This window comes from Pieris brassicae, chromosome 3, assembly GCF_905147105.1.
Source record: "Pieris brassicae chromosome 3, ilPieBrab1.1, whole genome shotgun sequence".
NCBI classification, from domain to species: domain Eukaryota; kingdom Metazoa; phylum Arthropoda; class Insecta; order Lepidoptera; family Pieridae; genus Pieris; species Pieris brassicae.
This window is the reverse complement of record NC_059667.1, coordinates 2,533,785-2,559,661: the sequence shown is the minus strand read 5'-3', so window position 1 is coordinate 2,559,661 and position 25,877 is coordinate 2,533,785. Positions and strand designations below refer to the sequence as shown.

The window sequence follows — 25,877 nt, the reverse complement described above, 5'->3', positions numbered from 1 at the left end:
CGATCTTGAAACAACATTGAACGGGATTGGATTGGAAACAAGTCCTTAATATCTTATGAAAATGTTTCGCGCTAGCGTCTAACAATTCTGCCAATGCTGTACTCGACTATAGAGTCACGGAGGCTTGCGCGGTGTACGGAACACTTTAGTAGTAATCGCGACGCCAGGGCGGGCGGGCGAAAAGCGCCTCGATCGCGTGTGAATTTTCTCTTACGAGACAGTGAGTGTTGTGATTGTGACGTGTTATGACGATTGATTATTAATATTGTGTTTGTGAATGGATCACATTCTCTTGTCGGTAAGTTATTGTTGCTTAGAATTAAACGTCCCAGCGTAAAGGGTAACTTTATATGAAAAATTTAATAAAAGGGTTTAAATGTCTTAAGATTAATTACGTTATTACATATCGTTTCATAATATTTTACTGATATAAATATAAAATTTAAACCGAAATTAAAGCTAAATATGTCGTATATAAAAAATGTATTTTTATATTCACGGTCTTATCTTTGAATTAATTAATTGAAATAAAACAGAAAACAAGCACAACACGGACAATGATATAATCGTACTTTTAATAAAAGCCATTTTGAAATTTATCTTTAAAATTACATATTAAAAATGAGGATTTTTTATTCTTATATTTAAAATATCGTAAAGCTTGTAAAATGTTGACTAATTAATTTTGAATTACATAATCCATAAACTTTCTAAAGTTTATACAAATTCGTCCGAATTATATTACAACAATTCGTGGTAAGCAAATATTTTGATATACCACTAGGCTTACAAACATCGCCGGTCAAATATATTATGAATATGTAGGATTTTCAACGCTTGAATAATACGGACGGTTAATAAGATGCAATAGTGGCTATAATTTGTGTATAAATTTAGTTTAATTACGTAGCTTCATAAAATATTCTATGAGATGAAAATTCATTGAGATATAGAATTCATAACTTTTTTAAGTTGAAAGGATAAAAAGTCAAAGTCGAATGCTTCTTAAAAAGTTTATTATCTGGTTATTTTTCATGCTGTTTTATTTTGTTATATTATATAAGTTCATCTGTACGCTCTAATTATTAATATTTGTTTTACACATTATTTCTCTGTAAGTGAACTGTGTATGCAATTCTTTTGAGAATTTTTTTTTTTATGTAATAGCAGGCAACCGGGCAAAATTATTCTTAAACCAAATAAACTCTACGTAGTAACTTATTATTGTTTATTTTTCTGTAAATAATTTGACTTTTTACATTGAAGTAAAAATCTCATAAAATTTCCTAACCATTTTAACAATGTTTTAATACATTTAAATTTAAATATAAAAAGACGATCAAACATTCGTTTAACACAACAGTTTTTACGCAGTGGCTCATATTTTCCAAAAAACCTTTAGCTTCAATCTGTGAAGTTAATTGGTTGAGCAGTGCAACTTAGACCATTTTCCATTATCATATAGTCATAACATACATCAAACTTGAATATTTTGTAAATTTACATGGTGTTTTAGCTGTTTTAAATAGCGTTTTTAGACTGTAAAGAAACATATGAATTCCGTTTTTAATGTATTGTTAAATTTGTATTGCAATATTACACTATGGGCTTAATTCGTATTGCTCGAAATCGGTTAATCAACAGTGAATATATAGTTTTATTATATCTACTTCTCGCCTAGATCCATACGCGATAGTCAAGCAGGGAAAATGTATTTTCTTATTCTGAAATTTACCCAGGTACTTAATAAATAAATCTAATAATAATTTTCTTTTTATTGTAATGAAATATATTTGAGGTAGGCTCGGCAATTTCCAATTTAATATAAATAAAGTCTAAATATCTCGCTGAAAGATGTTGAAAATGTTAACGAAAACTTTTGTTATGAGAAAAGTACGATCAACTTACTTTGAACAATTTATTGTTTCGAAGATATATTTAAAACTTGGCTAATATAAGCATTTTAGATTATACGCTTTTCTTGACCTGGCAGAAATAGGCAGTGACTTGAAATATAACAATAATGAAAACTATTTATCATAAGCATGATATGTCAAAACACACAGTTACTTGATCTATGTGCAGCTCATCATGGTTTAAAAAAAATTAAACGATATTTATATAAACTTATCAAGAGCGAAATGCCTGAACATCCATAAATTGTAGCTAAGAACCCCCTCGAACACTAAGCTTTTTTAACAAAAACCCGTATCATACTTGCCCCATACGTTATGAACTACGATGCCACAAACATACACATAGATAGACACTCACTCACAACTCTTGTGTCGAAGGTTAAACGATAGCCCAAACAATAATCAGTTTTTAATTTCTTAATAAATATTTAACGTGTATGGCAATGTTAGCTTTCAAAGACTTACTTCTATTCGTCTAAATTACGCTCAAAATCTTGGTAAATAATATATATTTTAATACATTCTTCATATCAGATTCTACTTTTACATAATACTCATATATCTATGTTCACTGCAGAGGTTCGTAGTCGAAGTACGGTTTAGACCACTCAGACCGACCGAGTGTCTCAACTCAAGTAAGGCCTGAAGTACACTGCCTAGATTTTTCTCGAGATTCTTATCTATCGTATTCTATAGGACTATGTTTTAAATTAATAAGAAACATTAATATCAGCACCCTTTTATATTAAAAAGCTTTTAATCAAATTCGTATTCAATACATATTTTTGGATAAATAAGGTGATAGGTCTTCGTTTGGAGCTCGCGATTTTCAATTGTTTAATGAAATTCTGTAAAACTAATTTTAATAATAATCATACAGAAATAATGGTTATTAATTAAATTCTTTCATTCAATAAGTATTGATATACAATACTAAACATAGGAGGCTAACTTTTGAATGACAATTGACATTTTGTGGCCATAGAAAATTTACGATGGTCAATTTATATGTCAGCTTCTGACAGCTCGTATCAATTTTCTATACAATTATATTCAAACTTTATTTAGTTCCAAATAAATCCAAAGAGTGATGCTCAAATTTTCCGTACAAATATCTATAGTAACTATCCTTAACTTATACTTTTGTTTTGTCTTTGGAATAGTACAGCGCGCGATCAGGTTGCAAGATCGGACCAAGGAATCTGAGAGAATGAGTAACACAAGTTCAGAGACAGTTAGTTACTTAAACATATTAATTAACACCTTTTTTCGGTGAAAATATTACCTGTGTCCTTTACAGGGGTTGTGTATAGGTGGTAATTAGAGAAAAAATTCCACAGCAAATACGTTGTTAAAACTTCGGCATGTGAACTTTTAATTGGATTAAACCTGAAATTGACGATGTTGGGAGAAATTACTTTTTAAAATTTTCATATTTACTAACATGGACAATACTATCCTTTTTAATTGCAAGCTTAAGCTAAAATTATAGGCGTTTTATGTATTCGTTAAAATATAGTATTAGCTTTATAGAATTAAGAAGATGGGAGAGCGCGTAAATAACATTTGATCTTAAATTTTAAATAAATTTGAAACTATTACAAGATAACCTTAGTCATCGCCAGTGCCCATATCATAAAGAATATTCTATATTCTTTGACGGTTGACCAAATTATTGTTTCCTTAACATAATATATATTTTTGATTCAATAATTCAATTTGTTCCGTTACTTAGTTTAATTATGTAACTAGTTTGGTCATAAATACATAAAAAAAACACTTGTTTTTCACAACCTTTTAATTATTTTGCAGTTGAAACACGTTTATTATTTTTAAAAAATCTTCCGATTTAGCGCCATTTCACATATTTTTTCGTGGTATGGATCCGTCGGTCATATTCCAGACACTTGGACATGGCCTGCTCTAAACCACACGGCGTCACTGAATCTCTTAAAAAGACTTTGGAGCAAGCAATGGCGAAATTTCCCTTGGAAACAGTGCGTAAATCCGGAAATTAGTGGCCAAACAGATTTAGAGCCTATGTAAAAGCCAAAGCTGGCTAGGTCGAAGAGAATATTTTTTTATTTTTTTCTGTCTTTTATAAATATGTAGGTATACATTTGTAACAGAACTTATAGCTGGACTATGTACTTTATTAAGATCCTTAGGCTTAATGAGATTTATATTCGAGCTCTCGAAGCGTTAAGGTTGTTGGTTGTTTAATATAATTATGTTATTGGAAAACTTTATAATAATTTAAACAAAGTTCGTTCGTATTATGTTTTTAGTTAAGCGTACTAGGAACTTGTAACTTATATAGAGGCTGTCGATTATTCAGCCAAGTTAAGCAATACTTGTAATGCATAGTTTTGATGCGGTTACCGACTAACATTAGACTTTTATACATTTTAAGGCATCAAGGTAGTATTTATTTACTCACTTATTACAAGTATACATACAGTAACATTGAAGATGATGAAGGCAACGGGCGGCTTTGTCGCTAAGAACTGTTAAAACAACGTATACTATGAGGAAAGTGTAGCAGTAAAAATTAAACAGAATGATATACAAATAATATTTAAAGATTAGATAAATTATTATTTATACAATAAACGATCTTATTTGATTGACAAATATGTAATGGAAAGAAATTCTATATAATAACAAACAATTACAAATATAGCCGAAGACGGAATACATAATATTTTACCAACAAAAAGGTTAAAAAATTTACAAATATATTTCTACTAAATTATGATGACTATTAAAATAGTCACTATATCAATAAGAATACCTTAATTCTACTTATAAACACTTGTAAAATCCCGAAGAATCAACCATTTTAAATTGTTCTAACCAAAAGATTTTAAAGTACCTTTGATCGAACCCTTTGGCTCGTAGGCACATTGATTTACCGGGCCGGGTCTAGTCGCAAATTACCAACCCGGGCAAAAGTAATGATGCCGCCAAGTTAGAAAAACTGCCCTTCAATATCCACGGTCCATTTCCTTTATAAATATAGGACGGAAGGTATATATTTCGTAGATTTAATGCATAGGTATATCTTCTATGGTTTAATTCACTGTCCGCATTGCATTCAAGACAGTGGGTAGATACTAAACGACATTTAAAGTAAATAATATGTTGTTGGAATACCAACAAAATATATAGTACAACATTTGTTTAAAGACCGGAAACAATCTGGCATATTCATAGGTTCCCGTTTGTTACATTCTTCATATGGGGCACAGCTCTCGCCGCCCAAGATCTAAGGGTTATACGCCATTTGCGTAATTTGCTTCTCTTTCTCGCCGATTGGGTCGAATGACCACTGGGGTCCCACAAGGCTGTGGCGTATCCACATCAAGCAAATGTTGCCATTGAACAACATTCATTGCCATGTGGATGATAGCATTGATCATACCTAGGAATATATGCCGTTGTTATTTTTCTCGGGGAGTTGTCAGTACAAACACAAATTTAATTTATTTGTGTTTGTATTGCAAGTATTGCCTTGAAACTCATCGTGACTGTCAGAATGGAGGGCACTAGACCTCGGGGCCGATCGTCTACTCGCTGGACCGATTAAGTAAAGGCCATTAGGTGACTTACCATCAGGCGCAGAGGCTTGCTGAAGAAAGGGGAGAGTGGAGAAAGTGGTGCAGCGCCACTAACACTACCTTCAGAAATGAAGAGTGCGACTGAAACAAAGATTGCATGTTTTTATCATATTGCTTATGTTTACAACATCTTATAAGATTGGATAGCATTACAGGAATGAATAATATTGTTACTTTTATATTTTAAGTGCTTTAATAAATCTTTCTGTAAATGTAATTGCAAATTGCTCCCATAGTAATGTAAACGCGAGCTCCTATTTCACCCTGGTTATTGCTGATAGGGATAGGCATTTGTTTTTTTTACAAGCCCATTACGCATATAATAAAATAGAAAACTATTTTCAGTTGTTCTACAGCGTTGATAGTGCTTTAAATTTAGAAATATTAATTTTTATTCACATTTAGAAGTACACCTAGTGGTACCTATATAAATAATATTTTGATATCTGTATAACCCTAGTTCAACGCGCGCAAAATTAACCCATTTATCAAAGCAGCGCTGGTCTAGTTGCTACAGCATGCGATTCTTATCCCTCATATTACAGGTTCCATCCCCAGCTGGGCACCGATAGAATTCATGTGTATGTGTGTATTAAACATTGATCGTACGGTTAAGGAAATCGTGAAGAACGCGGCATGCCTTAGACCCAAAAGAAGGTGACGGTGTGTGCCATGTGCAAAAGGCTCTCAATATCCTTATGAGAATAAACAAATATTTATAAACAGATACAGTAATCTGAAGTACGAAAAGATAGAAGCGTCATTAGTTTTCTACTCTACACATAAATTAATAAAAAAAACAGAGGTAAAAATATTTTTGCTGCGTGCAAATACGTAGAGGTGTTGCAAGCTTTTACGCTTTTCACTATATAAAAGTTATTTAAACATCAAAAAGGGATCTTCAATATATCACATGTGAAGCAGGGTCCGACGTTATTAACGCTTTTACGTCATCATAAATATTATTATCGCTCGTAATCATTTAAACAAATGATTTCAACAGTGTTATTTTGTGTTAAAATAATTGAACTCCGTTTGCAAATGCTTGAGAGGCCTGTCAAACTCGAAAGAGGTCAACTGTCATGTATTAATTTTGAATAAGTCTGGGCTATCTCATTCGTTTATTCTGTTTTTAAAAACAGAACACGTTAGTTTTAAAACCTGGGGTAAAAAGAAGGCATTGTAGGCGATCTTTGAGAAAGCTTATTGTAACGAGAGAAGTGCAAAAATATTACAAATTCTATTAACAACCTGTAGTCCTCAGATATGTAAGTGTTTCATTGTTTCTGGTATTATTTATTTAAATATATATAAGGCGTTGACGTATTTAAAAATAGGTACTCTTTTCTTAAAGACCTTAGGTTTGGAAATATTTCAATAGGTAGCTCCACATATTGCACGACAAAAACTGCTTTGAAAACACTCTGTTGTGGAACGACGTACGTCCATGTAATATGGGTTTCGAATTCTGCCTAGACGTACGATGATAAAACTCAGCTGCAGGTATTAATCTGAATAACTCCTCTGAACACTCCCTGCTCCTTTATCCTGTATCTGAAATGTTCTTGGGTAAAAAATAACTCTATAGCTTTCTGGTAATTGACAATCATAGCGCATTAAAGTCACATTTATATTACTTTTTAAGAGGTTAGAATGTTATGAACTCTCGATTAAATACCAATAATTTGGCTATTGAAAAAAAAAATGGCGCTTCAACCTTCTTTTCAGATCTGGGCCTCAGATTTCTGTATCTGTTTCATGATCATATTTTGTTAATCTAAGAGGCAAGTAGGTGAGCAGCCTTTTGAGCCTGACGCACGCCGTCGACTTTTTGGGTCTAAGGCAAGCCGGGTTTCTCACGATGTTTCCTTCACCGTTTGAGCTAATGTGTAAATGCGCACATAGAAAGAAAATCCATTGGTGCACAGCCAGGGATCGAACCTACGCACTCAGGTATGAGAGTCGCACGCAGAAGCCACTAGGCCATCGCTGCTCTTGGCTGATGAAAACGTGAATTAAATCTTATATAACTCGAATGTTTCACTATAGTAACTACAAATTATTATAGTTAAACATTATAAACTATAGCTTCTAGATTGCGAGGAAGTTTCATAGATCGGGTTAGTGCTGCGCCTGATTCGCCAGTGTATTTCTTAAGCCGGCATCCTTTGACTCACGCCCCAAAATCTCGACAAAAGGATCGGCAGTGAGTCGACACGAGTGTGTGGACGGTGCACATACATCCTTCGTAAGTGTTTGATTGTCCTCGTTTTAACATGTGTGATATGATGGATAAATATAATAAAAATGTAACTTTCCCGTAGCAAAAGAATTTCAAAAAAAGTTTAGTAGTTCCAGAGTTTCCTACGAACAAAACTCCTCTACATGAATTTCTTTTATTCGAGTACATGTTCCCGACTAAATGTCAATAAAAGTGAACATTCATAAATATATCATGTTTCAGTAATTCGATGCCTCAACTCAAACTCGTAATTTAACAAGAAAACTTGATAAATCTTAATAATAACAAGTGAACTGTAAATATATTCGTAGCGATTATAACTTGTTGAAATCATTGAAGCGTCAAATTGGAGATGTTCAAAAGCAAATTCTAATGATTAGAAATTTTTCCATATTTGAATTTTTGTATTGAGATTTCGAGTATTCTTTTAATAACCACTTATGTCTGTAATTTTTAATTCAAACCGTGTATAAATAGACACGTCCTGACTCCGATCTCGCTTAATCTGGTCAAGTTAGCACTGTCTGTCCAGTTTTGTATTAAATAAAAATATTTGTACTAACCACTAAATTCTTGTAAATTATTATTTATAAACAAAGGAACTCAGTGTACGAAATATAAGTTTGTTAAGTTTTCGACCGTTTAAGCTTCTAATAAAAAGCATTTTAGATAATTTTTTTATGAAAATGTAAGTATAAATAAACAACTCTATGGACTTTCGTGTGCAGTGGTAGCCCAGTGGCTTGAGAGTGCGATTTTCGTCCCTGAGATTTAGTCCACGGCTGTGACTGTGGACTTTCTTCGCATATGTGCGCATTTAACATTTGTCCGAACGGTGATGAAAAACATCGAAAAGTGGACGCCGTCACGTCAGACACAGGAGGCTGAACACCTACTTGCCTTGCTTCATCACCTAATTAGATGATGAAACATATACAGGAATCTGAGGCCCAAATCTAATTTTTATCAATAAATGGTCAATCCGTACTTTTCGTTGACTCACAGCTTTTAGCATATGTACTAATCATTGAACCTCTGCAGATACATACTTAATAATTGTAGATATTGATCAAAGTATGAGTTCGGTAACCGCGGCCATTAAAATAAATTCGATTCTTAAAAAGTTTATATAAAACGTGTAAAACTTGCGCTGTCTGTGGTTTGCGATATAAATTACAGTTTTATTAAAACATATTAAATTAATGTATTGATTATTTAATAAATAAGCTAAAAATATTGAACAATACAGGAACTAATTAATTATTAATAGAAAAATTACTAATTTATTCATAATAACTAAAAAATGAAATGAAGAGATTCCATTCAATGATTTTCTATAGCTTTTCTCGTTTTGGCCTTGCTACTAGAACCTTAATTCATCACTTAGAGAAAATCTGCATTCAGAGACACTATCATGATTTCCGTGCATAAAATTGTATAACATTTAGGTCAAGGCAGAAAAAAATATCTGAAATCGATAGTTTGATAAAGGTGGGTCAAAATTAATCTAAAATTGTAACGGGCGATAAATTCTCTATGAATTTGGGTAGAATTTTATGACGGCCACGTTATTGGGACCCAACATATTTGTCTGCGAACCACGCCCAAAATGTTTATGAGGTTACCTTATTGTTTTTATACTATAATGTAAACATGTGTCTTGCCATGGTGGATTACACTTATTAATCCTGGGGTCAATCGTTTCAATCACTACTTCGTATTAATGATTTTCCCTTACAATTGTAGGATTGATAGCAAACATTAACAGTCCACTCCTCCTTTCTTGGCGATTCCTTTAAGGTCTCTACAGTTAGGCTACGGCCCATGCCTATTCGCTTAGCTCCTTCTTTATCTTCCTTTAAATTTCTTATGTACAAACATTACCTGTCCACATCGTATCCCTAACTTTCTTACTAACTACTAACTGACGTGAGACTTATCTTAAATTATCGTGAGTTATGTGCCTTTTTAAAAAAAAAATTAATGTATCATCTTTTTAGTTTAGTTTTTTTGTTTCCTGTTTATATTTGTCTCAATAACTGTGTATAACATGTATTTTTGCACTTTTTGCCTATCTTATGTAATTTAATACTTTATTTTCCTTTACTCACAGTGGTTGCCCTCCTTTTGATTTAATTATGTTCATTTTTTTATATGTAACGAAGTGTAAATATTAAATAAAAAAAATATTAAGAAGCAAATAAAATCTGAAATTGAGACCCAAATATAGGTTGGTAGCGCCACTGGATTATTATTTATTTGTATATTTACATTACCTAGGTTGGGTGATATACCCAACACCAAGGTCGTGTATTTAATTTCCAGCGTACATATGTTTCAAAAGAATCTTGTGAAGAAAAATACGTTACCGGTGAGTCGTTTACGGTAGGAATCAACCCCTTCCCGACAAAAAGGGCTCGTAGGAGGCCCCAACACATTCTAACGGATCCGGACGATCCAATTACCGTAGCAAACGATAAATTAAAAGCCGCCCGCGCGGCCAATCATAATATTAAAAATACACAGATTAGGGTAAAAAACCGCCTTCACCGGGGAAGGCGAGGACCTTTACTTCGCACTTCGCTCACTCCAGTGAGCTTCCGTCCTGCCCTTCAGGCGATTGACCACCCCGCGACGGCCCAAGCCGAGGTTCGAGTCTCACAGGAGACGCCCTTGCGCTAGCCGCGGGATAAAACGCCATTCTGGCCGAGCTACGCTCGCCAAAACAGCCCGAGCTGAGCTGTAAAGGCCCTTAAGGCCAACAGCGAGATTCCATTCTCAAAAAAAAAGTAGGAATCATGCACTGAAAGCTAATAAATTATAAAACATACTAAAGAAATGTGTCAGCCATGCGGTGGAACTTCATACAAAAACTACAACTCCGCGTATATCAAAACTGAATATTTACTCCAGCAAGATAAGTTTGATATATTTACATAACTCACCTATCATTATGAAAGAGGAGTTTTATGATTTTTAAAAACAAAATATATTTATCATCTCGGTTTAGGTGAAAGATTTAATAAAAAACAGGAACTAACTGCAATCTTGAATAATTTTGAATGAAATGAATTTCTTAAAATGCCATTTAAAATACTTTACTTTCCAGTAACTGAATTTTAATACAAAATTACGAAGCTTCGTTGAAAGTGCAGCTTCAACGGTTCTTTCTCGAGCGGTCAAGTATCTCAGTACTAGTTACATTGTAAAGTTTCGATTTAGGTTAAGGATGTACGCGGTACCGCTTTAGCGGGCGGCTCTTGCGTTATTTAGAATTTAGTATAGAAGCTTTCTCTATAAGGATTAGTGATATATCGATTATATTTGTGGCAAAAAGTTAAGGAACATCCTTGCAATTACACATAATTTCAGTTTTTTTCCTTACTAAGGTTTCCTGGAAGACATCGCTTGTCGGCGATAAAGCCCGTTGCATGCCTTATAATTTTTACTATTGTAATTTGTACTATGTTATTTGTTTTTCTATAAACGGAACGAAGTGTAAATAAGTAAATTAAGATTGATATTTGTGTAAGTTAAAAATCTATATCAACTGGACGACTCACTACAAAATGTTATATTACTGCGATATAGGCATTTATTAATTAAATATTTTAAAAATCCAGAAGGTAGCTGGACTAACGTTGATAGCTAGTAGTAATTACTTGTAAGTTTAACTTGGTACAAAGTAGAATCTTTTAAATTTTACTAAGCGTTTAATTAATTTTGCACTAATAAGCGAAAAGTATTAGCCAATAGTCAACTGACAATATACTACAAGATGTTTACACATCCCTCTTCAAAATTTACATAGTGTGAAGGAAAAATATCACTCAATCATTTTGATACACACAAATGACTTGGAAAAGATGTAAAAATGTTTTTCGCGAAAGTCTATTATTATACATCTCCTGTGACGAAAAAATGAGATAAGCTGAAGTTATTCTAGCGATAGAGCCGAGTGATATATCGACACAATCAATTTTATTGCGTCACCCCATGTCACGCTCCTCATACACTCACTTTTGATTATTTTTGGTAACATTGCAACTCAGGTGCAAATATTGCCCTCAAAATGTTTGTAAGTTTACAATTATATATCGTGAATAGAACAATTGGCGCAACAAATTTTTTCTCACGAAAATCATTTCTGCTGCTTCATTTATTTGTCATTTATATTCGAATCGATACCAAGAAAACACGAAATATTAAATTTGGTGCAATACTGAAATTATAAACTAAACTATTTATTAACGATAAGTATCTTTCGAATATAATCAAGCAGCGGTTCTCTACTCTATGTTGAGTGCCGGCCCCGGCTGTACTGATAAAATTCTCGATGCACAATTTTTGTTTAAAAAGGTTGTCTCGTGATGCTTCCACCATGAAACTCCACTGCCACCACTGCCAGGAGCTCGCTAGTACATCACCGGTCTTTAACGAATTGGTACGTTCTTGAAGGACCTTAAGACGCATAGATTCGGAAATAATTAAATGTACAGCTGTTTCCACACAGTATCGTAAACGTACGAAACCGTACAATATGCTAATTAAAATAGCAATATTGAAAAAAAAACTCACTAAAAAACAAGGCTTGTATTACATTTCAAAATCATCTTGTGTCCACAAAATGCTAAGCATGTCTGCATATAAAGAATTATGAACTAATCAAAAAGAATAAAATCGCTTAAGGATTATCGTTATGAATTTAAGTATCAATGTGTTACTACCAGGCGAGTTTTGTAGACACACTCTTAAACTATTTCCTTCGAAATATTTAGCCTATTTCCAAAGGTTAACAGTTTGGCTAGGCATGTTTTTGATTGACGTTTTGCGTGTGGTCGTTTATTAGCAATCCTTAATATTACCATGCTCTAGCCAATGAGTTGCCATTTTTCTAACACCTATTATGTGTTATGTGACCTTTATTCAATTTTAGGGTGTTTAATTATTTCATAATAGGGAAATGGAATAACATAGTTGAAATTCAGAAATACTACTTAATACGTGTGTACGTATTGGCGTGTAATACAAGTAATGATTTTCTAGATTCGATTCCTTGCTTAACAGTATTTGTTTATTGTTAGTTTGGGATTTGTATATGATTATGAGAGAACAATAAACCAACCAATGCAAATTATAATTATTACAATTATTATTATTAAATTATACAAAATGGTCATCGCTAAATAATTTATAACTTGTATAAGATTTAGAGAATTATAAATGTGGTCACAGATCTACTGTACTAGAGCCACTCGGTCATGAAGATCGGTAAGGACATACATACATTATAATAAACCCTTTTCGGTTTTTAAATTAGTTCAAATGTACTTCATTTATAAAAGTAAATTGATCGAAAAACAATTAAAGCCTCCGGGAACTGATTAAAGGACAAAAAGGTTCAATAGATCAATGAAAAAAGCTAATTAATTGAAAGGGTTGAGATCAATGCGATGCGATGTACGATTATCAATGGAATCAATTTGGGATAACCAATGTCAAAACCGGAATATATGGAATAAAACAAGAAATTAGTAGGACCACCACCTTTTAGAGTCTGGGCCTCAGATTTCTGTATTTGTTTCATGGCAAGGTTTCATAGGCAAGTAGGTCAACCTTCTGTGCCTGACACAGGCCGTCAACTGTTTTGGGTCTAAGCCAAGGTTTCGTCACGATGTTTTCCTTCACAGTCGTCTTCACACAGTCCATTGATGCACAGCCGGGGCTCGTACCAACGACCTCAGGTATAAGTCTCAAGTTAAAGCCACTAGGCCAACACTGCTCAATATATATAGGAACTGCCTTTTATTCCTCAAAACGATTAATTTAATTTATTTAAAAAAAATGCGAATGGAGACGATAATACTACTGTATAATTTTGACGACTGTATAATTTTGACTACATACATTTGGTAATTATCAAAACCGTATATCAAGAAAAACTTGTGAATAATACCAGCGTGTTTTCAAATATATTAATAGCCTTTAAGGAAAACGCTACGTTAGGATTGTTTGAATTAGTTAGGGAATCTTGCCCACTGGTTCGACATAGTATACAGTTTTAGGTTAAAAATGCGTATTAAAATACATATTGTTACGAGCTAGGGGATCGGATAGAAAATGCCGTAGATTTCTTCAAAGGTTTATTTCTTGAAAAATCAATGAGGAATTTATGGGCACAAATTAATTGCAGAGATGCACTAATTACACACACAAAACAATCACTTATTACTTCACTTATGCACACTTCACACAGTGCTTTATCACTTATATTCACTTTATTCGCACTTTATCGCTTCGGTGTTTCGCTCTTGTTATCTCATTCAAAACTAAAGGTGACTAGTCGCGTTTCGGCTCGCTTATATATCCCTGGGAATAATTCTAAACAATATTCGAGAACTCTCTAGGCGGGCTTGCTACTGAGTAGCGATTGCACAATTCTAGAACGTCCGCACTCTTTGTCTCTTTCGCACGTTGCTCCGTCCTTGTCGTACGGCGTTCTAGAGTGCTCAGTCTAGTTTCGAGAAAGTTCTGATCTTCTCTCTCTCTCTCTCTCGTATCATTTCATCCTTGTCTCACACCTAGAAAGTTCGGTCTAGAATATTCCTTCATCAAAGGGGTATAACTAGGCCTGAAAACGCCTGAAAACGGGTCTCCTGAAAACTGCACCACTCGACTACACATGTTCTGAAACTGACTGAAAAAAGGTTTTAGCTTCCTGAAAACTAGGGTAACATTATGGAAATTACAATTTTCTAATATGTGATTGACCCTCTCCTGAAACGGCCAGAAATCATATTACAGCCTGCTGAAAAGTTCCCTAAGTAGTGGAAAAATCTAAAAACATTGCAGTCGACCCGTCTTCGTAACAATATACTGTAAGAGTATTAGTTGTTTATAGTAAATTTATAAAAATTAACAGCAGATTAGGATCGAGATAGACACTTAACAATGCTTTCTTTAAAACCGATCAGCTTATTGCCGAATATATCCAGCTCAGGAAAATTACTGTTTAATCCGTTGAAATGGCGAAGAATTATAATTTATAATTAAATTCGGTTTTTTATTACAATCAAAGATTTTACTATGCAAATAATTTATAAGTTTACGCTGGTTTGAAAAAACTTATAAATTATTGGTATTATATATATTACCTATATTTATTGCTCAACATTGAAACACACTAAACATTATAATTTTCAAATGAATTGAATGGTTATAAAACGTAAAGCACACAGAATAAAAATGTAGATATAAAAATAACAGATCACGCGATAAAGATGTCAAACGCCACTTATAAAAAACTTTAAGGTTTTTTGATTTGTAAACGTTTGTGTTTCATATAAAAATGTAGGGCACAATTTTTAAAATACTAACAAAAGTTAAGTTAAATTAATAGTGGACGTCAAATTTAAAATTGTAAGAATCTATTGAATACACTGATAAAATTTTAAGGGAAAACCCACACAGGAATAATTGCTATTAGTGTTATTGGATATGTTTTATAATCCACAGTTAAATATTGAATAAGGTGACCCAGTGAACGTAAAACGTGACATCCCCAATAATATTATAGAATACAGCATATAATATGTTGAACATTAAAAATCTGGGACTAGTAGCTATTAAAAAGCTCTGGAAGAGATTACTTATAACTGATAAGGCCGGCGGATGCATATAGTAAGTTTTATATAAAAACTAATATTATTGTTACCAAAGTTAACTTTTTTTTTTATAGCAGACAAACGGGCAAGAGGCTCACCTAATGTGAAGCGATACCGCCGCCCATGGACACTCACATTGCCAGAAGGCTCGCAAGTGCGTTGCCGGCCTTTCAAGAATTGGTACGCTCTTTTCTTGAAGGACCCTAAGTCGAATTGGTTCGGAAATACTTCAGTGGGCAGCTGGTTCCACATAGTGGTGGTGCGCGGCAAAAACTGCCTTAGAAAACGCTCAGTTGTGGAACGACGGACGTCGAGGTGATACGGACGGTATTTTGTATTTTGCCTTGACGTCTGATAATGAAACTCAGCTGCCGGTATTAGACCGAACAACTCTTCTGAACACTCCCCATGGTAAATGCGGTAGAAGATGCAGAGGGACCCAACATCTCTACGCAACGCCAAGGGATCAAGCCGCACGGAAAGTGATTGGTCGTCGACGATTCGAACCGCTCTTCGTTGAATACGGTCAAGTGGAAGGAGCTGGTACTGGGGAGCTCCCGCCCAGAGGTGAGAACAGTATTCCATGTGGGGCCGAATTTGCGCTTTATAGAGTTGCAAGCGGTGGCCTGGAGTGAAGTACCGTCTCGCCTTGCTGAGCACACCAAGCTTTTTGGAGGCTAATTTAGCCTTCCCTTCCAACTATCTAATAAGCTGCTTACTGATACACTTACATCACCAGTTAGATAATATGAAAATGATCGTGAGTCAACAATAGTTAGTCTGCTGTGATTTTCTGCGGTTTTTTTTTTAAATCGCGGTTTTTTTCAGGCCTAACATACCACTCTACAACACAGACCTGGTCCTAATACAAATTACACTAATACAAACATTGCGTGCTAACTCTAGTAAAAAATATAGCCCTAAAACCATCTATGAAATTCAGCTCATTTCAGGTTACTCCAGATGTGCGTGTTTCGTCTCATTTGCCATAGAGAATGCTATATAAGGTTACAAATGGTTGTAATTAGTTTTCTCAGACGTGGACCCTTCATCTTGGTCGTAACGCGACGTTTATGTACGGGATATCTTGGGATGTGTAGGATATATAGATGACTTGGGTACTGCAATCATTATGTGTATTTTTTAAACCTTATATATTCTATTGCTTTCACGTAGCGTATAAATTATTTGTTCGAGTTAAAAAAATCTAAATATTTCGTAGAATTTCTAGGTTAAAAATTTATTGTTTGAATGTTAATTTAATCCATATTTTAACGCTTCACTTCACAATATTTTAACAGTTATATTGCATGCTATAAAGATTAACAATTTTGATTAGTTAATGAAATATTAGTATTAAAATGTTATACACTAAATATAATTACCACTAATACTAAACTTTTCATTATGAATAGAAATTAAAAAAAATAAACTGCAATAACATTACTTGAAATTAGAAAAAATTGGCGTTGCCACATGATATTGTATTTATTTTACGCGTAAAAAAATATATGCATATTTACACACATTGAAGGAAAATACTTTTCTATCGGATTGAAGCTATGTGTTATTATAAACTTATATTTATTTTACATAATTTAAATTTTCTCCGACGTTTTGCGTGCTGTACAGCGTGCGTGGTCACGGTGACTGAAGACAAAAGGTGTTGAATGTCAAAAAGTATCACAGCTGTAGAGAAAGTTGTATTATCTGTATTTATTTAAACGGAGTTGATATCGACTAAAACATGACGGGTTTTTGTAGAAATGTCAATCCTCGAAAAAGAGGACACCGTGAGTCATTTCTGAACTTATTTTTATAATTTATAATTATTTTACAAAATTTACTACATTGAATACATAGCTTCAATCCAGTAAAAAAGCGTTTTCTTTTGTTGGATTATTTTTTATATGAGATTTGTCTATGTTAATCATAAACATTGTAAAATCAGGCACAAATTAATGTTTTGCCGAAATTAAAAAAAAAATGAGAACGCTTAAAACAACGGCTATAGAATCTGGTCCGAGATGTTTTCCTTAATAGGCAAGTAGGTGATCAGCCTTTCATGATAGTCGACTTTAAAATCTAAAATAAGCAAATTTCATAACAATGTTTTCCTTTACCGTACGAACGGAAGTTAATTGTACACATTCATGGAAAATTCTATTCACAGTGAGTGACACACAGTGATTTTAACACACGACTGGTTTGACAGACTCAATTACTTCTAGGCACTTGTTATTTCAGTTTTTTTTCATCAGCTGATAATCCGCTATGTATGTCGGAGCGTGACGCGGGAACCGTGGGGCTGGGTCTCCACTCAAAGCCCTCTGCTATTCAAAGGAGTAGCGAGACCGTATCCACTAAAAACACCTCAACCCTTAAGATCCCTTGGGATTCGAAATTCAACCCACTGCTTACAATACACTGTATAAATAACAATCTTTTACGAGTGAAGTTGTAAAAAACGCATTCGGTTCAGTCAGTTTAAAGTTATCTAGTTAGCTGATCTATACTTCATCTAATTTAACTAGTCGACGCGAGATAAACGAGCACCACGAGATGTAGTTTTTAACACAAGCAACTTGTCCCAACTTCGGTACTATCGAAAGATGGATGTATTTTCTTGTAACTTTTCGCCTTGGCTAACTCATTAATTTTATTCCGGGCTAGAAGAATATTCTTACTTACTGAATTTATCTGAAGCTTGTTTAGACACAAGACAAAATCAATCTGGAAAGGTCATATGGAATAAAGTATGTATTTTATTTTTTCTAGTCCGCTAGACACAGCTAATGAACAACAACAAATATTCGTGTAATCTTGAATCAGCTTCAAGGACAAGTGTGAATGGCTTCAGAACATTTTTAATAAATGGTGTTGGTAGTTTTTGGAAAAATAATGGAATACCTCAAGGCACCCAAATACTTAATGTGAGAACGTTCATGAGTGAACAGCTCTCTCAATTAATAACGAAACAATTGGTCAACGGCCAAACACTGTTGTGTTATTATTGCGACTGATTATTAAATTATATTATTTTATTGTCGGCGATATTAATAATAAATAACACATATAAATCTAAAGATTAAAACTGATAAACCTATAAACAATAGAGAGTAGTTTCTTAGAAAACATAAAAAAGCCAGTAGTGAACCGGAGCTGTTAACTTTTTTTGACTGTAATCTTACTGGCTAATATCCATATTATAAACAATACACTTAGAAAATATATACCAAAACATATAACATAGATAAACAATATATGAAACGTGTGTAAGTACATTCACAAAAACATAAAAACATCAAACAAACAAACGACATTTCAAAGAAGCCTTCTCAAATATTTCCTCATATCCTCTTTGGTGAGGTGGATTATACAAAAATCCTTACAATTAATTACACAGTAAGAACCTCGTTGAAGTTAATTCGCATATGGATGTCCATTGGTGCATAGCCGAGGATCGAAACTAGGACCTCAGAGTGAGGACAGAGTCGCACGCTTAAGCCAATCCAAAATAATATACAATTTTTCGAAATTATTGCACCAAATCCAAGTCAAGCATTTTATTTTGATAGAGGCTCTGTTTTTATTAGTTTTAGTTATTAATGTATTCGGTATTTCTTACAACTTATTTCCCATAAAACAAACCAGTTAATAAGGTACAGATCATACAGGTCATAGTCAACGATGAATTACTATTTAATTAATTATGTTTTTGAACAACGACTTTTACACTCGTACATTTCTTTAGGGAGTTATTTTAAGCATTCTAACATAATCCCTTTCCTTTATTAGCTTTCTCGAAGGAAAAACATTCACCAAATATCATTCCATTCCCCTCTAGAAAGAGCCTTTTATTTTTAATGATAATACTTGGAAATCCATTAAAGCGCTGGGCGCATGTGGGTGCTCTCTCGCTAAGTTCATGTGTCGCATACTAAGGTCCATCTCGAACCTATATCGATCCAAAGAGACCTTCGATTTATGGAATTAAAAATATAAGGTTTAGAAATAGTAGGAAAAGTAATTATAATACATATAATATTAAAACGAAGTCAATTCTACGAATTTTGTATCACAGAATCACAATTCTATAAGTCTATGGCAAATTAAATTTACTTTGTGGGCATGCCTTTGGCTTTGTTAATTTATCTATACCTTTTGTCTTTCGTATTCTTTGGGGCAATTCTGCGCTCTATGACCATTACTAATCGAATCATATCGAGGACTACCAATTCTTATTCCATGGGCACTCAAATTGCCAGAAGATAATTATCACTTTGGCTCATTTGTCTACTATAACATAAAAAAGTGTATTAAAAATACGTTTAGGGTTTTATATATATATATAATATTTATTTCATAGTCGCGGTTTGATAACTTTTAATGTAACAGCTGTAAAAACTACAACGTTTAATCATTAACTGTTTTGTATCGTTCCATATGTTATATATTATAACCAAAGGGTACATAGAGTGGGGACTAGCGTCTGTATGATTAGCTACCATATCATTTATAATACTTAAATCAATCACATATATTCACATATATTGTTTAATATAAATATTAACGGGTTTCAAAGATAACTTAGGCATGTAATTAAGAGTATGTGATGTATGTGTGCGTTTTTGTGTTGTTTTTAAAAATCCATTTAAGTTACTTATTTCTCAAGAGACCTCGATTCGAGATAATACAGAGTAAGTCGCGTGTTATATAGGTTTAGAATGTAAATTGCTTTATTTATAATCTGGACAATTAATACTGTCGCGCAAGTAAGATTCCGCGGGTCTTTCGATAACCTTTTATGAAACTTAAAAATAAACCACAAGTATAATTTATTACCTGTAGCTTCATCAATGTGGAGTGGTTTTCGGCTAGATTTTCTGCGACCTCATCAATAAAAAAATCGTTAGATTTCAGTCAATTTACATAAAACCACTACTTTCCACACACATTGCAAATCGTTTGGTAGTTTTTGAGCTTTCCCCGTTCAAACATACAGCTAGACCCGGCCAGGGATTTAATTTTATGATATGAAAGGAATTCTAGATTCATTCGAAAACATAACATGTTGAATTATTTACATATTATTAGTATGTTAGTAACGTATCAACAAGATTTAGAGTTAATATTTAACATATAAATTTAATTAATTAAATTTTAAGATTTAATTAATACATATTCTAACTCGTAACATTCTCAAAGTGATTTCATGTGAGGCAAATATTCGCAATTAGGTTTCTGTCAACTGTCAAAGTCAAATGTCAAACTTGTAAATGAAAATCTATTGATTACTTCGAAGTGTCTTCAAGCACACATTTACATGTATTTAATTAGACGTAGAAGCTAAGCTGCTTACGAATCACTATTAAATATAACTTTTAAAGTTTAGGTCTCTCTTAGAACAAGCCTTTTTATGTGTCGGGAATAAACGAAGATCCTTTCATAGAAAAATTGTTTATTTACAGTATTTATTTTTACTTCACCTACTATCGTAGTTCTAGAGATTACTATAACCTTACAAACCTCTTTATTTTAGATATTGTAGTAAAATTAAACCATATGCATAATTCATATTCATACAAATTATTTGTACGGTTGTATATTTAACTCATTACGATACGGAGTAAAAAATTGATAAATTCAAGCTAAGCACTGAGAGAATTAGTCCTCGCTCCTCCAACTGAACTAGTGACCTGAATGAACAGCATGACCGAATAAAAATGAACTTTTTGCGAGTAATACTTAGTGAATTTTAATGGCCATTTAACTTGAGAGCGCGCTTACTTCAAAATCATAGTAAGCGATTTTTAATACCACTCCACCTGAGGAGAATCCTCATTGCACCTCACAATTATCATAAGTAGGTGTTAGGTTTTCAAACTAAATTTTTTAAACTTTTATGAACGGATTTTTTAATTTAACCAGATTTTAAACAAGAAGCGTTTTAATCCATAAAGTATGATTCAGCTTAAGTTTTTGCTACTATTCTTGATTATAATGTATGTAATAAAATCTCGAATCCTTTATTTTCTTTTACTTGATTAAGCAACGTTAGCATAGTTAAGAGTGAGTTTGTACGATTGAACTCCGGCTGCATTATTCGTAATTTATTTGTCGGAGGTATGGCGTTATTGTCAGCTGCCATTGTCACTGTCACACGGCTTATAAATTAACACCGTCAATGTCAAAATAGTTCTAAAGATGATTATATTAACGACTATTAAATGGCTTTTAATTATTATTATAAATTGGGTAATTCTTTAAATGATTGAAATTTAAAAACAGTCAATATTATAGTAATCATTTGACACTCGTCAATTTGACTTTGACGTTGTCAATTCATAAGCCCTTGACAGTGACGCCATTGCAATAATGTTTCTGATATATTTATCTTATGAAAATATCAATCTTTCTTTTGAATACCGTTTCTTATGAATACCAGCAAGTATTGCGCTCACACTGTCAAGAAACAAATCGCAAAACCAAAAAAATAATTAATAAGTACGGAAAATAGAATAATACAGTATGCTTGTGCAAAAAATTCTTAAATAAAATATAAAGAAATATGTTTGCCCTATACAACGATGTATTAAATTTCATTCTAATTGGTTCAACGAGCTCATCCATTCTTTCACCAGAAAAGTCTCAATTCATAGAAAATAAGAATAAACTTGTGTGAATTTATTGAATCCAATTGGCGAGTTTTATTTTTGAATGGTTTTCATAATGATATGCTTTGTATTTAACTTCAATGATAAATGTATTTTGACTTATTAATTTATGATTCGAATTAATTTGATTTATTGATAAATTCTGTTGAAGTATTTAACTTTGAATATAACGTTGCTAATTTATCACATGCAGCCGAATTCGTCCATCTGAAAAAAAATATTAACTATTGATTAATTCGGGCATCTCATTAATACAAATTAACTTTATTTGTTTTACAAAATACGTTTAATATCGTAATAAGATTGGAACATATTGTTTGTTTGCGATAACGCTCGTTGTTCTCCTAATTATTAAGGTTTTCTGGTAGTTTTTGTATTATTTTACATCTCATTCACTTGTTAAGTGTGTCAACTTGTTGTCCCTAACACTAGAGATTTCATTGTACCTATCAATAGTACGGTACACAAACATAAGCGTTATATTCAAATTTTTGAGCAACTTCGTAACGGTACTCGGCGAGTGCCCACTATGCGAAAGCGGTGCAACGCAATAACAGCTATTCGGTTTTCTTTCGATGAAACATTAATTACATACATATTTATACAATTGATATTATATTATACATATTATTATACAATTTCGGTGAAAAATTACGGATAGTGATTTTTTTTTGTTTTAAAACGATAGTCGAACATTCAAAAATAGAATGCCATTTTTTTTTGTGTGCCAGTGCCAGAACTGTGGGACCAACTACGTACATATAATAATATTTGACGTTCATATAATTTAAATAACTTTTATGTAAATGTGTAGTCAGATTTTTACATTCTGATTTCTTTTTTTTGAAGGTCTTTGCACATACGTATAATTTGTAAGCATGCTAAACATTGTCAGTGTGCTTTATGAATAAATAAAGCTTTTATGCCCTTATTATGCAACGAAGTTTTAAATAAACTAATACAAAAGCTTTTGCGATAAAGCCATTGTACCCTAAAGACTTAACTGCAGGTACTTGTCACTAATAATGAAGTGGATTAATCTCTTGACCTGTTTTAGCAGCATTGTGCTCGCTCGATAGGCAAGAAGCAATCCAACGTTAAATCAGTAATATTACACTTAACTTACTAAAAGTAAAAATGTTTTAGTAATTTTACAAGAACATTTTCTTTACCCTGTACTGAAGAGACAAATTGGTACTTAAAGTAACAGGTTGCAATTACACTTAGTTTTTGAATTTAACAATTGTATGAAATATAATTAATATCATTTGTGTATTTTCCTAGCGAGCAAAATCTACGAATGTAAAAACCATGTGTGTATAGTTATTTATGTACACGCGTTAGAAGTTATACTTCTTTGGTGTAACAAGATAAAATCTTTTTAAATTTTTGATCTTTCTCCTTATTCTATGTTTGTAGAAAAAACGACACTAACAATGAATGAAAGGTATTTAATACATTGAAAGTTTTGTTGTAAAGTATTATCTAGTTATTTAAGGTTTATTTAAATATTACAAAAAAAAAATCAACATAATTAAAGAAATTGACATTTTTTATTTTAAAATGTTGACTGTGCTAACTTCAGGGTGTCGATTTTTCCCTAAAGCGCCAAAATAATTATACCTTCAAAACTATTTTCAAACAGTCCATATTTCCACGTTATATTTTAGATAAGACAGAAATAAACTTTGAAATCAAATTATTACTAAGATCTAGAAATCTAGATCAAGTGTGATTTAAAACGATATTTGTATACTTAATAAATGTTATCATAAAATCGTGTTACAAGTAAACAAATCCTCACGAGCAAACTTCTAAGACAAATCTTAAGATAAACATTCTATGTTTATCCTAGAATCCTTGTTAGTTAAGCGGAGGTTTTTCCAATTTGGGAGCGTGTCAAGGATTTTTAGAAGCCGAATTATATGTTTTACCTTTAAAGGTTTAGTCAAGGATTCGTACACTTTTCAACCCCGAATTAAAAAAATACAATTTCGTGGGAAACTAAACTTTTTTTTGTAATCTGAAGACAAATGTATAAAAATATATTTATAAAATTACTTCATTTTTATTAAAAATAACGTTAAGGGCTTGGGTTAAGGTCTGGCAAGCTGTATTCTCAAATACCCTTGATATAAATTTTTTGTCGCTGGTTTCCTTCCATAACAGAATTTGGACCAAGGAATTCCTCATTTGGTTACGACGGTCGTTCCTTATTTAACTGGGCTGTCAAGCAGTTACCTGGGCTCGTGCATGTATCATTGTCACCCTTGACTATCAGCGATGTAACGCAAACAAATACACATAAGCAATATTTTAATGTACCAACTTGTTTTCTCTTAACACAACAGCTAATAATGACCCACCCTCTGCGTGAGTAAATGCTGAGAAATTTTTATAAAAATAAATAGCTTAGTTTCGAGATATTGCTCATCCAAAGAGAATTTATAAAAGTATCATACACTAAAACTTGTACGTAAAAAAATACAAGTAGTTAGGAAATTTTCAAAGCGATTCCGAGCTAAAAACTAAAATATGAGTTCAAACCCATCTCCCAGGTCAACCAGCGAACAATCTCATAAACTAGGTCGCTAGATGTGACGACTAAACTATGGCATAAAAGAAAGAACTTAAATACATTACAGTTTTTCTATAGACTATAACGTGTTCGCTCTATACTTTTCTATCAATGTAAATGTATCTGATGCGTATTTTACAGCTTAGATTTCATTTGATTGTAAGTTATTATTTTAAATATATTAGCAATGTCTACATAATAATTACGTTATCTGCTGCTTCATTTTTTATAGCACTATACGCCTATTTTATTTTAGTCTAGTTCTTTTTGTTTTAGGTACATGGTCTTCACATATAGCTATTAATGTATACAAAATATTGTAAAAACTATTTCAAAAGAGAAAGTTTGGATATTCTAACCCATTCTCCATATAAAACTATTGGAAAGGGCAACTTGCGTAATTTATTTTTAAATATTTTTAACTTTAATATGCCTAATTGATTGAAATGATTTGACTTTGAGTTTGAACTTAATAAGGTTTACGATATAAATAAATATGAGCATTTTATAGTATCACTAAACACTTCATGGTCTAGTAATATACATATATAATATGATTAGATTCTTTGGAATTAGTGTCTTGTTATTGAAACTCTCGGAAACTTTTTTGAACGGTTTCTTTTACTTTCTAAACTAAGTTGGACTTTTCAATGTGAAACAATCATTGTTTTGTCGGGAATTAAACTTAGAATTTTCGATATCTTAATGTGCGTTGTTATCCACGGAATTATTGTATGTGAGTGTGAAAAATTGGGCAATCTTTTATGTGTGTTAAACTTAATTCTTGCACATAAAAGTATATGTTTTTCACGTTTTCTACATAGACTGATTAATACCTGCAGCTGAGTTTGATCATCGGATGTCGAGGCAGAATACAAAATTCCACCCGTATCACCTCGACGTCCGCCGTTCCACGACTGAGTGATTTTCAAGGCAATTTCAGCCACGCACGACCGCTATGTGGAAGCCGCTGCCCACTGAAGTATTTCCGAACCAATTCCACTTAGGGTTCTTCAAGCAAAGAGCGTACCAATTCTTAAAAGGCCGGCAACGCACTCGCGAGCCCTCTGGCATTGAGAGTGTCTATGGGCGGAGGTATCACTTAAAATCAGGTGAGCCTCCTGCCCGTTTTGACTCATTCTATAAAAAAAAATTTTAAATTTGAAATAAATTTCGAACA

At 32.8% G+C, this 25,877-nt stretch overlaps 1 protein-coding gene across 1 annotated transcript in view; it reads left to right on the top strand.

The window, feature by feature from the left end:
• Positions 1-200: 200 nt before the first annotated feature.
• The window catches only part of LOC123707498 (nephrin), a 354,939-nt gene continuing 329,262 nt past the window's right edge, over positions 201-25,877 (top strand). Inside the window, exon 1 of the mRNA XM_045657591.1 lies at positions 201-298. The gene's annotated coding sequence lies outside the window, so the exon portion shown is untranslated. The remainder of the gene's footprint in view (positions 299-25,877) is intronic.